The sequence below is a fragment of the Hemicordylus capensis genome, chromosome 5, assembly GCF_027244095.1.
Source record: "Hemicordylus capensis ecotype Gifberg chromosome 5, rHemCap1.1.pri, whole genome shotgun sequence".
Taxonomy (NCBI): Eukaryota; Metazoa; Chordata; class Lepidosauria; order Squamata; family Cordylidae; genus Hemicordylus; species Hemicordylus capensis.
The window spans coordinates 214,838,917-214,851,531 of NC_069661.1; the positions used below are offsets into that span (position 1 = coordinate 214,838,917).

The window sequence follows — 12,615 nt, forward strand, 5'->3', positions numbered from 1 at the left end:
TGTTATGAATTTGTTTCTCTCAAGAAATGGATGCAGCTGGTGTGTCAGCCAAAGCTGATAGAAAGCACCTCTGGCTACTGCCTCAATCTGAGACACCAGAGAGAGTTGTCTAAGGTTGAGTCAGTAGCCAGAGGTGCTTTCTGTCAGCTTTGGCTGACACACCAGCTGCATCTGTTTCTTGAGATAAACAAATTCAGAACAGTGGGACGTATTTATTTATTTGATCCAGAAGCACTCCCAGACTGCTTACCTGTTCTTTCTGGGAGACAGGCAGATCGAAGTTGTCGCCTGAGTTCTGACCCTGCATAGACATACTTGGATACAGTCTTAGTTTGTTATTGCGCAGTGGCAGTTTCATTGCCAATGAGGTTAATCTGAGGTGCTGTTATTGCTAATTGAAAACTTTACCCTCATCTAGCCCGTCACTGCTTCCAAGCAGTCATTTAGGGAGGTTATACCTTTTCCTGATGATGCTGACATGGAGAAATAGATTTGGGTGTCACAGGCTAACTGATAACACACTGTACCAAATCTTCTGATGATATCTTTCAGCAGTTTCATGTAGATGTTAAAAAGCACTGGAGACAATATGGAGCCTTGTGGTACTCCATACAGGAGCTCTTATTCTGAAGAGCAACAGTCTCCAAGCAACACCATCTGGAATCTGCCCAAGAGGTAGGAGCAGAACCACTGCAAAGCAGTGCCTCCCACTCCCTCAGATGCTCCAGAAGGATACCATGGTCGTTGGTATTGAAAGCTGCCAAGATATCCAAAAGGATCAACAGAGTTACACGCGCTCTGTCAATTCCTAATAGGAGATCATTCATCAGGCTGACTAAGGACAGTCTTCACAGTGGAGGGAAGCACACAGTTGCATGCTATGGGTGCCAATTAATTCCTGCAAACTTGGTGATGGGCAACAATTGTTGTATATACCATGCAAGTATATAAATAGCAAACGAGAATCACTGATTGTGTGAGGTGATTGGGGTTAAAAAAAAAACACACCCTGCGACTTCACATACACTGTTTGATCTCCACGCTCTTTTTAAAATCTACATGAAAGTGCTGGGAGAGATTGTCTGGAGATCTGGGCTGAGGTATTGTCAATAGCGGATGACCCTCAGCTCTCGCTCTCTGTTGTCTGATTCTAGGGAGGTGGCAGATACTCTGAATTGAAGGCTAGAGGCAGCAGTGGACTGGATGTGGGCTAGTTTGAATTGAATCCAGACAAGCCGGAGGTGCTGTTGGTCAGTATATAGGGTCATATTTTATTCATTCATTCATTCATTCATTCATTCGATTTCTATACCGCTCTTCCAAAAATGGCTCAGGGCGGTTTACACAGAGAAATAATAAATAAATAAGATGGATCCCTCTCCCCAAAGGGCTCCCAATCTAAAAAGAAACACAAGATAGACACCAGCAACAGTCATTGGAGGTACTGTGCTGGGGGTGGATAGGGCCAGTTACTCTCCCCCTGCTAAATAAAGAGAATCACCACATTAAAAGGTGCCTCTTTGCCAAGTTAGCAGCTTTTTTTTCATAGGAACATAGGCAACTGCCATATGAACCATTGGTCCATCTAGCTCAGTGTTGTCTGCACAGACTGGTAACAGCTTCTCCAAGGTTGCAGGCAGGAGTCTCTTTCAGCACTGTTTTGGAGATGCCGGGGAGGGAACTTGGAACCTTCTGCATGCAAGCAGGCAGGTGCTCTTCCTAGAGTGGCTCCATCCCTTAAGGGGAGTATCTTACAGTGCACACATATGTAGTCTCCCTTTCAAATGCAAACCAGGGCAGACCCTGCTTAGCAAAGGGGACAATTCATGCTTGAGAGCTGATCAGGATGAGGTGAGATTCAACTGGCTCTTTATATGGTTGAATGCTTCTGGAAAAAACAAGTGTGCAGTTGGGGGATATTGCTGGACCCAACTCTGCTTCTTGATGCCCACCTGCACCTGGAAGCAGTGGCCAAGGGTGCCTTTGCACAGCTTTGGCTAGTGCTCCAGCTGCACACCTTCCTTGAGGAGGCAGATCGAGCAAGTTATCCATGCTTAAGTCACATAATGGCTGGATTACTACAGTACTTTCTATGTGGGCTCTCTCTGGAAAATAACTGGAAACTAGTTGGTACAAAAGGCAACTGCCAAGGTTTTGTCCAGAGTTGCTGGTTGGGATCATATTACACCCAGTTTGAAAGAGCTACACTAGCTACTAGTTTGTTTCCAGATCCAATTCAAGGTTTTGAGTATAATCTTTAAGACACTTGAGAGCCCCTGGTGGCGCAGTGGTAAAACTGCCGCCCTGTAACCAGAAGGTTGCAAGTTCAATCCTGACCAGGGGCTCAAGGTTGACTCAGCCTTCCATCCTTCCAAGGTCGGTAAAATGAGTACCCAGAATGTTGGGGGGCAATATGCTAAATCATTGTAAACCGCTTAGAGAGCTTCTAGCTATAAAGTGGTATATAAATGTAAGTGCTATTGCTATTGCTATTAATGGTTTTGATCCTGGATATCTGAATTACTGCATGCCCAACAATATTCTTCAATGGCATGTGGTGGGGCATTTTCTGTTCTGTTTTGAGACTTAATTGTGTGGGCAGGACAGGGCTTCTTTGGTTATTGCCCCCAAGCTTTGGAAAGCTCTCATAAGAGTCACCTGCTCTTTGGTTTCTCTCACTGCTTTTAAGACAAAGATAAACAACTGCTGTTCACCTAGGCTTTTTAACGTCAGGGGTGCTGCTACGGTGCTGCTTATTCTGTGGCTTTGTTGGCTGTGTGTTTAATTTTTTTTAAAATGTGAATTTTATGGTGATGTGCACTGCCTTGAGACAAACGGTTGTGAAAAGCAGTATGCATATTTGATAAATACTTGGTTAGGGTCTGAACAAAAGGATATACTTCTCACAACACAATTAACGTCTGGAATGGTGTGGAAAAACAGCAGTAGAAAACTTCGGGCATAGAAGTTTTGGCTCAATAATTGGCTAGGGTTCAGTCAGCATCAAACAGAAATTTGTAGATGGGTTTTTTTTAAAGAGGGCTAAACCCATGTTATTAGAATGTGAGCCCTTCGGGGACAGGGAGCAGTCTTATTTATTTATTATTTCTCTGTGTAAACCGCCCTGAGCCATTTTTGGAAGGGCGGTATAGAAATCGATATTGATGATGATGATGATGATGATGTTGGGCAGTATGTTGCAGATGAAGAGTGCCTCTCCCATCAACAATATGGTGAGACGTAACTTTAATAAATCTATACCGGATTGGTTGTTGCCCGGGTCAACAAGGACCGCGCCAGGTGCTGGAGTCCTTGGACATCTGGTGGCAGGACTCAGGATCTTCAGTTGAGCAACCAGGGCTGGAGACTGCAAGGTTACTGGAAGAAACATCGCTTTACCGGAAAAAATATATGAAAAATGCCAACAAGGAAATAATGATCTGCTATTACAAGTCTAGTCCAACTAGAAAAGGTTATTTAAAAAGAATGTACCAAATTTGGAAAGAGAAGCATCCAGATACAGAAATAACAGAACAAAGGCTAGCAGACCAAAGAAGATTCATAATAAGAAATAAAGTATTCACAGAGCTGAGCTGGAAGAACTGCAAAGAACAACACAGGCTCAAGATATAGAAGAAGAATTACCACCAACTGAAGCAGTTGCTCAGGCGCAGATGGAGGAGGTGTTGGAAATAGAGGATACCACCGTTGCTGAACTGTTTCAAAATCAAAACCAGGCAACCTCCCCTTTGCCTTCACCTCAAAAACCCAAATGCCGTTTAACAGAAAAGCAACAAGAACTAAAGCAAAAAATAACTGAGCACATGAACCAAACAACCACCAGGGTTCGACTTCCCGCTCTAAAAACAGTTGCCAAAAAACAACTTGCTCAGGTATTAAAAGATGTCAATGCTGCACTTGCAGAAATAACAACCAATAGTTTGCAAGAAACAAACCAACTATACAGTGCAGCAACAATAACACAAGAACTCGGATATAAGATCAATGGACCTGTAAAAAAAGAAAGCAGTACATCATCTAAATGGAAGTTTAGATTAGAAAAAAAATTTGCCAGGCTTAGATCAGATGCTAATAAACTGAAAGATATGAAAGACAAGAAGCTGAAGAATGAAAACACCAACCAGTATCTGATCCAAAAATACCATCTAGATTCAAGGAAAATTAGAGAATTCCTGGAAATAATAAAGCATCAAATAACAGCAATGTCAAAGAAGATTAGCAGATACGAAGCCAGAATTATACAACACAGGCAGAATCTCCAATTCCATTCGAATCAGAGACGTTTCTACCAAAGCATAGAAGGAGAAACTGCAAGAAACATAGAAACACCAAATAAAGAAGAAACAGTGCAATTCTGGGGAAAGTTATGGGACAATCCAATAGATTATAATAAAAAAGCAGGCTGGATGAAAGAGGTCGAAAAATGTAACCAACAAATGCAAGATCTAATAATAACACCAGAATTAATAAGTGAAAGAGCAAAGAAAATTAAAAGTTGGACTGCACCAGGTGACGATGAACTGCATGGCTTTTGGCTTAAACACCTAACAAGCCTTCATAAACTACTATCATAACAGTTCAATCACATTTTGCAAGGAGGTGATATTGAACAATGGCTAACAACTGGGAAAACTCATCTCATAATGAAAGACTGAGCAAAAGATACAGTTCCAAGTAATTATAGACCGATAACCTGCCTGCCAACCATGTTCAAATTATTAACTGGAATAATAGCAGATGAAGTGATGCAACACTTATTAACTAACAAACAGCTTCCAGTTGAACAGAAAGGAAATTTTCCGAACACCAGAGGCACAAAAGACCAGCTGCTGATTGGCAAAATGATTTTAGAAAATTTCAAGAGAAGAAAAACCAATCTAAGTCTTGCATGGATTGACCACAAGAAAGCCTTCGACTCATTGCCTCACACATGGATACTAAAATGTTTAGAAACAACTGGTGTCAGCAAAAACATCCAGATATTTATTTAAAAAGCAATGAGCTTATGGAGTACACAGTTAACAATCAATGGTGAGACACTTGGACAGGTTAGCATTAGAAGAGGCATTTTCCAAGGGGACTCACTATCCCCTCTGTTGTTTGTAATTGCCATGACTCCACTTTCACAAATACTAATCAAAATAGGCCTCGGATACCAAACATCTAAAACATCAAGTAAAATCAACCATCTGCTGTACATGGACGATCTGAAGTTGTATGGAAAGTCCCAGTCAGAAATCGAATCACTGCTAAACACTGTCCATATATTCAGTAGTGATATAGCAATGGAGTTTGGACTAGACAAGTGTGCTGCATTAATAATGAACAGAGGAAAAATAAGAAAAACAGAAGGAATAGAACCACCCAATGGAAACAACATCAAGAACCTGGAAGAGAAAGAACCTTACAAATACTTTGGCATTCTCCAGGTTGATAACATTGCACACGCTGAGGTTAAAAGAAAAATTGGAAGTGAATACATAAGGAGAGTTAGAAAAATCCTCAGGTCCAAACTCAATGGTGGGAACACCATACAAGCCATAAACACCTGGGCTATACCTGTTATCCGATACACTGCAGGAATAATAGACTGGACCCAGGCAGAGCTAGAGACGCTAGATCATAAGACCAGGAAAATAATGACCATCCATCATGCTCTGCACCCCCGCAGTGATGTCGATAGGCTATACCTCCCTCGCAGCTCAGGTGGAAGAGGAATGCTGCAAGTCCATCAAACAGTAGAGGAGGACAAAAGAGGCCTTGAAGAATATATCAAGGACAGTGAAGAAGATGCACTTCAAATGGTCAATAACAAAACTATTCAACACCAATGAAAGAAAGCAGGCCTACAAGAAAGAACAAGTCAAGAACCGAGCAGAAAAATGGAAAAATAAGCCACTGCATGGTCAATATTTGCACAATATAAGTGGAAAATCAGACATCACCAAGACATGGCAATGGCTTAAAAATGGCAACTTGAAGAAAGAAACAGAGGGTTTAATACTGGCTGCACAAGAACAGGCACTAAGAACAAATGCAATAAGAGCAAAAGTCAAAAAATCAACAAACAGCAAGTGCCGCCTTTGTAAAGAAGCAGATGAAACCGTGGACCACCTAATCAGCTGTTGTAAAAAGATCGCACAGACTGACTACAAACAAAGGCATGACAAGGTAGCAGGGATGATACACTGGAACATCTGCAAAAAATACAAGCTACTTGTAGCCAAACATTGATGGGACCATAAAATTGAAAAAGTTGAAGAAAATGAAGGTGCAAAAATATTATGGGACTTCCGACTACAAACAGACAAACATCTGCCACACAATGGACCAGATATAACTGTAGTCGAGAAGAAAGAAAAACAAGTCAAAATTATCAACATAGCAATACCAGGGGATAGCAGAATAGAAGAAAAAGAAACAGAAAAAAGTCACAAAATACAAAGATCTACAAATTGAAATTGAATGGCTGTGGCAGAAGAAGACACAAATAATCCCAGTGGTAATTGGCACCCTAGGTGCAATTCCAAAAGACCTTGAAGAGCACCTCAACACCATAGGGGCCACAGAAATCACCACCGGCCAATTACAAAAAGCAGCTTTACTGGGAAGAGCCTATATTCTGTGACGATATCTATAACAGCAACAACATTGATGATAAAATTCAGCCATCCCAGGTCTTTGGGAAGGACTCAATGTCTGGATAAAACAAACCAGTCAATAACACCTGTCTGACAGTGTAAATAAATAATAATAATGTTGAGCAATATATTGCAAATAATGATTTAAGTTATTGGTTGATAGTTAGCCAGCCAGCATGTTGGTTACAAGCTGCTGCTTCTTCATTTTGTTTTATTAAAGGGGTGAAATAAATTCATGAATTTATTATTAAACACAATATCCTAAATGTTATCCATATACCAGAGGTAGTATGCCTCCTGTGTACTGGGGACAAATGGGTGAAAGCAGTTGCTTTCATGCCTTGTTTCAAAGCGGCTTTTGGCTGTTTGGTGATGGAAAAAATACTAGATTAAACCTTTGGTACATGATACATCAGAACAGTTCTTAGGTTATGTCCACTGTGTGCTGGATGCTGATGACACTGGGCCAGATGATATGTGGATAGATTTTACAATGATTTGAATCGGATTGTCAACATTAGCATATGTTGACTTCAGAGCCATAGGTGGCTTTTAAAAACTATATAATAGCTGTAAGGCTTTTAAAAAGTAAAATATTTAAGTATCTGCCCATCACTGCTAGGTAGGGATGTGCGAACCGGTTCAAACTCAAACCGGTTCGAATTCAAACCAGGGTGGTTCGATGGTTCAAATTCGAACCAAACCAGCCATCAGGTTCGAGCTGCAGGTTCAAATTCGAACCAAACTGGGGGTGGTTCGATTCAAACCGGTTTGAACCTCCAAAAGTGGGTGGGGTGGTAGCTGGCACCCATGGGTACCTAACACCCAAACCCATGGGGGTGGTTAGCACCCTCTGTGCGCTACACCACCACTTACTCTGGGCCACCCCAGCACCCCACAAATGGCTTTAAGGTTTTTCTCCATAGGGAAGAATGGAGGTTTCAGCAGCCCCATAACTGCACTTGGGGGGTGCTGGGGTGGCCCAGAGCGAGAGTGCCAACCACCCCCATGGGTTGCTAACATATGGGGTACTGGGTTTTGTTGTTTCTGAAGTGTAGATTCTTTGGTAGCATATAAGATTTTTAATGACAAACCATGAATCCACTTTCATTTGCTAACCTTAAAGACGTGTAAACTTCAAAAATCACTTAAAAATCAGCCCTTTGCCCAATTCCTTTCAAATAATTCTGATAGCTTCCTTGCCCCCATTGGGAACTACTACCCACCACACTCCTCTCTAGGACACCCCTTTCCCCCCTGACGTGAAGCTATACATTTGCTGCAATCCTCATTATTCCCTATGAGGAATTCAAAAATACTTTTAAAATTCACCAATAATCAGAGGAGTGTCCGATTGCCTTGGGGTTTTGTGGGTGGTAGGCACCCCTGGGTGCCTGCCACCCACCCCACATTTGTGCCTCTTGGTGCTCCACAATAGGGGATATAGGCTGGTTCTTGTCCCATTATACCCTGTGAGAAAATAATTGGAAATATTTCAAATATTCATAAAAAATCATAGGGGTTTCCGATTGCTTCAGGATTTGGGTGGTTGTTGGCACCCATGGGTGCTCCACAAGAGGGAATAATGGGCTGGTTCGAGTCCCATTATACTCTATGAGAAAAAAATAAAAATAAAATTCAAAAAATCATTAAAAAAATCATATGAGTGTCCGATTGCTTTGGGGTTTGGTTGGTAGTTATCCATGGGTGCCAGCTACCACCCCACCCACTTTTGGAGGTGCAAAACGGTTTGAATTCTAACCGAACCTGGGGGGGGGGGTTCCGAGCAAAACCAAAACCAAACCACCCCTTTCTGGTTTGAACCCAGTTCGAATTTGAACTGAATTGAGCAAGCCGGTTTTGCGCACATCTCTACTGCTAGGGCTGTGCACAATCACAAATTTCAGATCAGATCCGAATCGGATTTGGAGCCATAGGTATCAGTTTTCGGTCCTATGAACACTTCAGAATCCAGGTATCGGCTTCTGTATTGCATTTTTGGAAGGAAATCCAATACTGTAACTGGTACTGGAAATCTGAAATTACATTGGCAAAGTATGAAAGTATATCGGAATTCTAAAGTATATTGATGAAGTATGAAAATATTGGTAAAAATCCCAGAAGAAGTCTATGGGGATAATTTTTTAAAAAGCTGAAAAAACCTGGCTAAACACACAGGGGGCTCTGAAAGTTGGGTCACAAGTAGGTAAGGATGGCAAGACTCTGTGTATTGAATTATAAGTGGTGTGTCTGACCAGCCATAGTTTTTAAATTGATTTTTTTTAAGTAACCAGAAAATTGTACTCGCATCCAAGAATCATGAAAGAAAAGTGATGTAACACAAGAGACTGTCAGGAAGTGATGAAACTTCTGAGAATCAATCGTTTAATTTTTTAATTTGTAAGTAAAATTGGCAAAATAAATTTGTGGGTGGGTGGGCAGGCAGGATCCCACCACCACAATCGGGTTGCGGGGGAGAGGTGGACTCATTAGATCTCTGGAATGCTGATAATGACTGCAGAATGCTCCAGAAATCCCCAATATAGTTTATACACAGAGTTTGGATAATTCCAGATTGGAATAGGTTTCCCTATTCTGGATCAGAATTATCTCTGGACTCCTCCAGAAAGGCCTGTATCGGGTCATTTCCGTAATTCTGGAAATGATATTCTACAGCCCTACTAACTAAAGTAAAGTGTGCCGTTGAGTTGGTGTTGACTCCTGGCGACCACAGAACCCTGTGGTTTTTCTTTAACGACACTGCAAAAATATACTTGGGTCTAATGCAAATCTTTATAGAAAAGGGGCTGTAGATGCAATTTGAGGAATTAATTGTCATTAAATATTGGCTCACAGTTGCTTGATATGAATTATGCCTTTTACTACAAATTGCTTCAGACATTGGGTCGTAACTTGGTACAATGTTTTGTTAATACGTAGAGAGAAATAACCTTCCTTCAACTAAGCCTTGTTTAATGTAGTCACGTGTTTGTGTCTGTGGCCTTCCCCCTTTACAATAAAAATTAGTTCTAGTTATTGAAAGAGAAATTCAAATTTTTCTTTGCATAAGAAGAGCAGGAGACATATTTTTTAAAAGTGTACTTCCTTCCATTTTGTGACACTGTTCTAGTCTATATTATTACAGACTGCAACCAGAATAGAATACCAGGATAAAGGTATTGAAGACAGAGGTGTTGACTTGATTTTTCCTTTAGGAAATGAGCCATAGATAGCAAGAGAGACTGAACAGAAATTGGCAAGCTGAACTCCCTCTCTTGATCATTTGGAAGCAGACAAGAAAATACGATCGTAACCACTTTTCATTATGTATGTATATAATAGCACTAATAATTTGCGGTGGGTTGTAGTCTTCACTCACACAGAGCATGTGAGACATGTTGCTATTAGGCCCTTTTTTAGAGATGTGTTGGTAAAATTGAAAAATGATAAACTGGTGCATGCAAGTGAGGCACACACACATATTCTGGAGTAGTTCTCAGTTCAAACACTATGGCTCTGTTTGGATTTAATGCTAAACCAGAGGTAAACGTGCCATAGGTTTGAGTTTGTGATCATCTGAAAGTGTGAAGCCACAGTTTCATCATCCAACTATAGCTCTGTTTTTACTTCCAAACCTGAATTGGAACCATCGGTTTGAAGTGAGTTGCGCTGCTGAAACCTGAGGTGTTGTGTCATCTGCATTCTTCTTCCACTATAATTTGGGTTTTGTGTGCAACCTCCTCCCCAACCCCATAGAGAGGCTGGCTCAGAGTAGCCCATAAATGCATCAGTTTCTCACTGGCCGCCTCTTGGAGCTGATGCCCCACCCTCTGCCATCTCGTTTTTCCTCCTGCCACTGCTTGGCAACAGGGATGCCATGTCCCTGCTGTTGCTGCATTTAAAGGGATGGAATGGCATTGGGAAAAGTATGCTTTAAATAAAATGAGAATAGAGACACGTTAAGCCCTTTCATTGACCTAACATCCAATCTAGCCCCACTCCTGGGGCTTTCAGTTGTTATTAATGGAGTGTAGTTTCTTTGCTCTTAATGTACACAAATAGGCGATGGGGGACGGGGACTAGATGTAGGGACATGCTTGAGAATCCCAGAGGAAGACGCTGGTTGCTGGATCATGGAAGTATTGGGGCTGGTTTTCTGGTACTCCAGGAACAGATCTTATTGACTTCTCAGGAGTGGATATGTATATTAAGGCAGGCAAAGGATCCTGGGGTTTGGTTCACTTTAACTAAGAGTGCCACTAGACTAGCAGACCTGGCAAAGCAGTGAGAAAGACCCAAATACTCTTGTCCTCATTCTGGCTTGCTGGCTGGGGGTTTAGCCTTCTCATGAGAGGTCTAGTCAACCAGACAAAACAGAAGCATCAGTGTGTTTCAGTTCTCTGTTTGACTTTGCTCTCATTAGATAAACCTTCCAACTATAGGGCCCCCCTGCTGTTGTGGACTCCTGGCAGCACTGGTTAACAATAGAACGCATGCTCCGCCCCTTGCCCCTTGCACACAACCCTTCCAGACTTCAAAGTTGTCCAGGTCGCTTTGGGTGTTTGAGCGGTTTCAGGTTGGGTGGGCAGACAAGGAGCGACTGGGGATGACTTCTACATCCCAGGCTAACTAGCCATAGCAGGGCACTCTGGGAGAGGACAGCCGTGGATTAGAATGGTCCCTGGCTAGAATTGAAGCTAAACCGAGCACAGAGATGTGCTGCAGGAAGTTCAGACTCTTTTAAGGGGTGCTTATATTCTCCTTTCCTGGCAGTTGCTGGGACCAACAGGAATGTTGCTGCAGAACCCTTCCTGGGGCTTTGGCAGAACTGTCAACTGGGCCGGGCGGTAAATGCCCTCCAGCTCATATGCTTTTGTCTATGACCAGGCACTCTCATGAGAGAATGGTTTGCTCTGGAGCAGGATCCATCTTCATCGCACAAGAATAATCTCTTGTGTGATTTAATCCTGCTCTAGATGGATGGTTCTTCTCATGAGGTTTGGCCGAAACAAAGCATGATTGTGCACAGGGGAAGGGGTCGCCCTTTCCCTACCAACTTGTACAAGAAATAAAATACTACTAAAAATTGAAGGGGAAAATCCTAAGTAATCTTGACTTATTCCTAGCAGTTTCATCCTATCCATCCAAACACAAGCACTTGCACACGGGATAGAGATGTGGGTCTGCGGGGAGAGAAGGAAAAAATAAAAATCCACAGAGAAATGGGGAGGGGGAATCATGCATCTCCTGAAAATATCTGCTGGAGAATGCGCTGGCGTGGGTGTGTTGCAAATGGCCATTGGTGGTACCAAACTAATTCTGTGAACAAATGGGAAAAAGTAGAGGGGACACCTATGCATTCTATCTTTAACCAGTACAAGTGGAAAGAGAGGGGCCCAATCTTCTTTTCCCAGGGGAGGGAAAAGGAAAGCCACAAGACTGTTCCTCACCAACTACGAAGAGAGTGGTGCAAGCGGTGTGAGGAAAGGGTTGCCAAGGCTGGGCAAACACTATCGAAAAGACATGGTCATGCTGAGCACGCCCCCTTTAACATTGTAGCCGATGGTCAGCTTCACTAGTGTGCTGACGCCTTGCCAACAGTCTGATGACACGAGCGGAATGGAGCTTGCCGAAATGCAGCCTGGGTGGACTAGGAAGAGGGAGGGTTCCTCTGCCCAGAAGCTGGATGTTGCCATACTACTCTCTCAGCTCTAGGCAGTTTTGGATGATGCAAATTATCTAGACCCATTTCAAACTGGCTTTCATGTGGGCTATGGGGTTGAGACTGCCTTGGTCGGCCTGATGGATGATCTCCAACTGGCTATTGACAAATGGATGATCTCTAACTGGCTATCAACAGAGGGAGCGTGACTGTGTTGATCCTTTTGCATCTCTTTGCAGCTTTCGATACCATTGCCCATGGTATCCTTCTGGACCATCTGAGGGAGGTGGG

The 12,615-nt window shown here is 42.5% G+C and overlaps 1 protein-coding gene and 1 pseudogene across 2 annotated transcripts in view; both read left to right on the forward strand.

Moving 5' to 3' along the window:
* Positions 1-334: 334 nt before the first annotated feature.
* LOC128328642 (uncharacterized) lies at positions 335-484 on the forward strand (annotated as a pseudogene).
* Positions 485-1,163: 679 nt separating this feature from the next.
* Positions 1,164-12,615, forward strand: part of MRTFA (myocardin related transcription factor A) — a 115,810-nt gene continuing 104,358 nt past the window's right edge. The window contains exon 1 of one of the 2 annotated variants that reach the window (XM_053252289.1): positions 1,164-1,250. The gene's annotated coding sequence lies outside the window, so the exon portion shown is untranslated. The remainder of the gene's footprint in view (positions 1,251-12,615) is intronic. The other variant, XM_053252288.1, reaches the window with a different exon arrangement.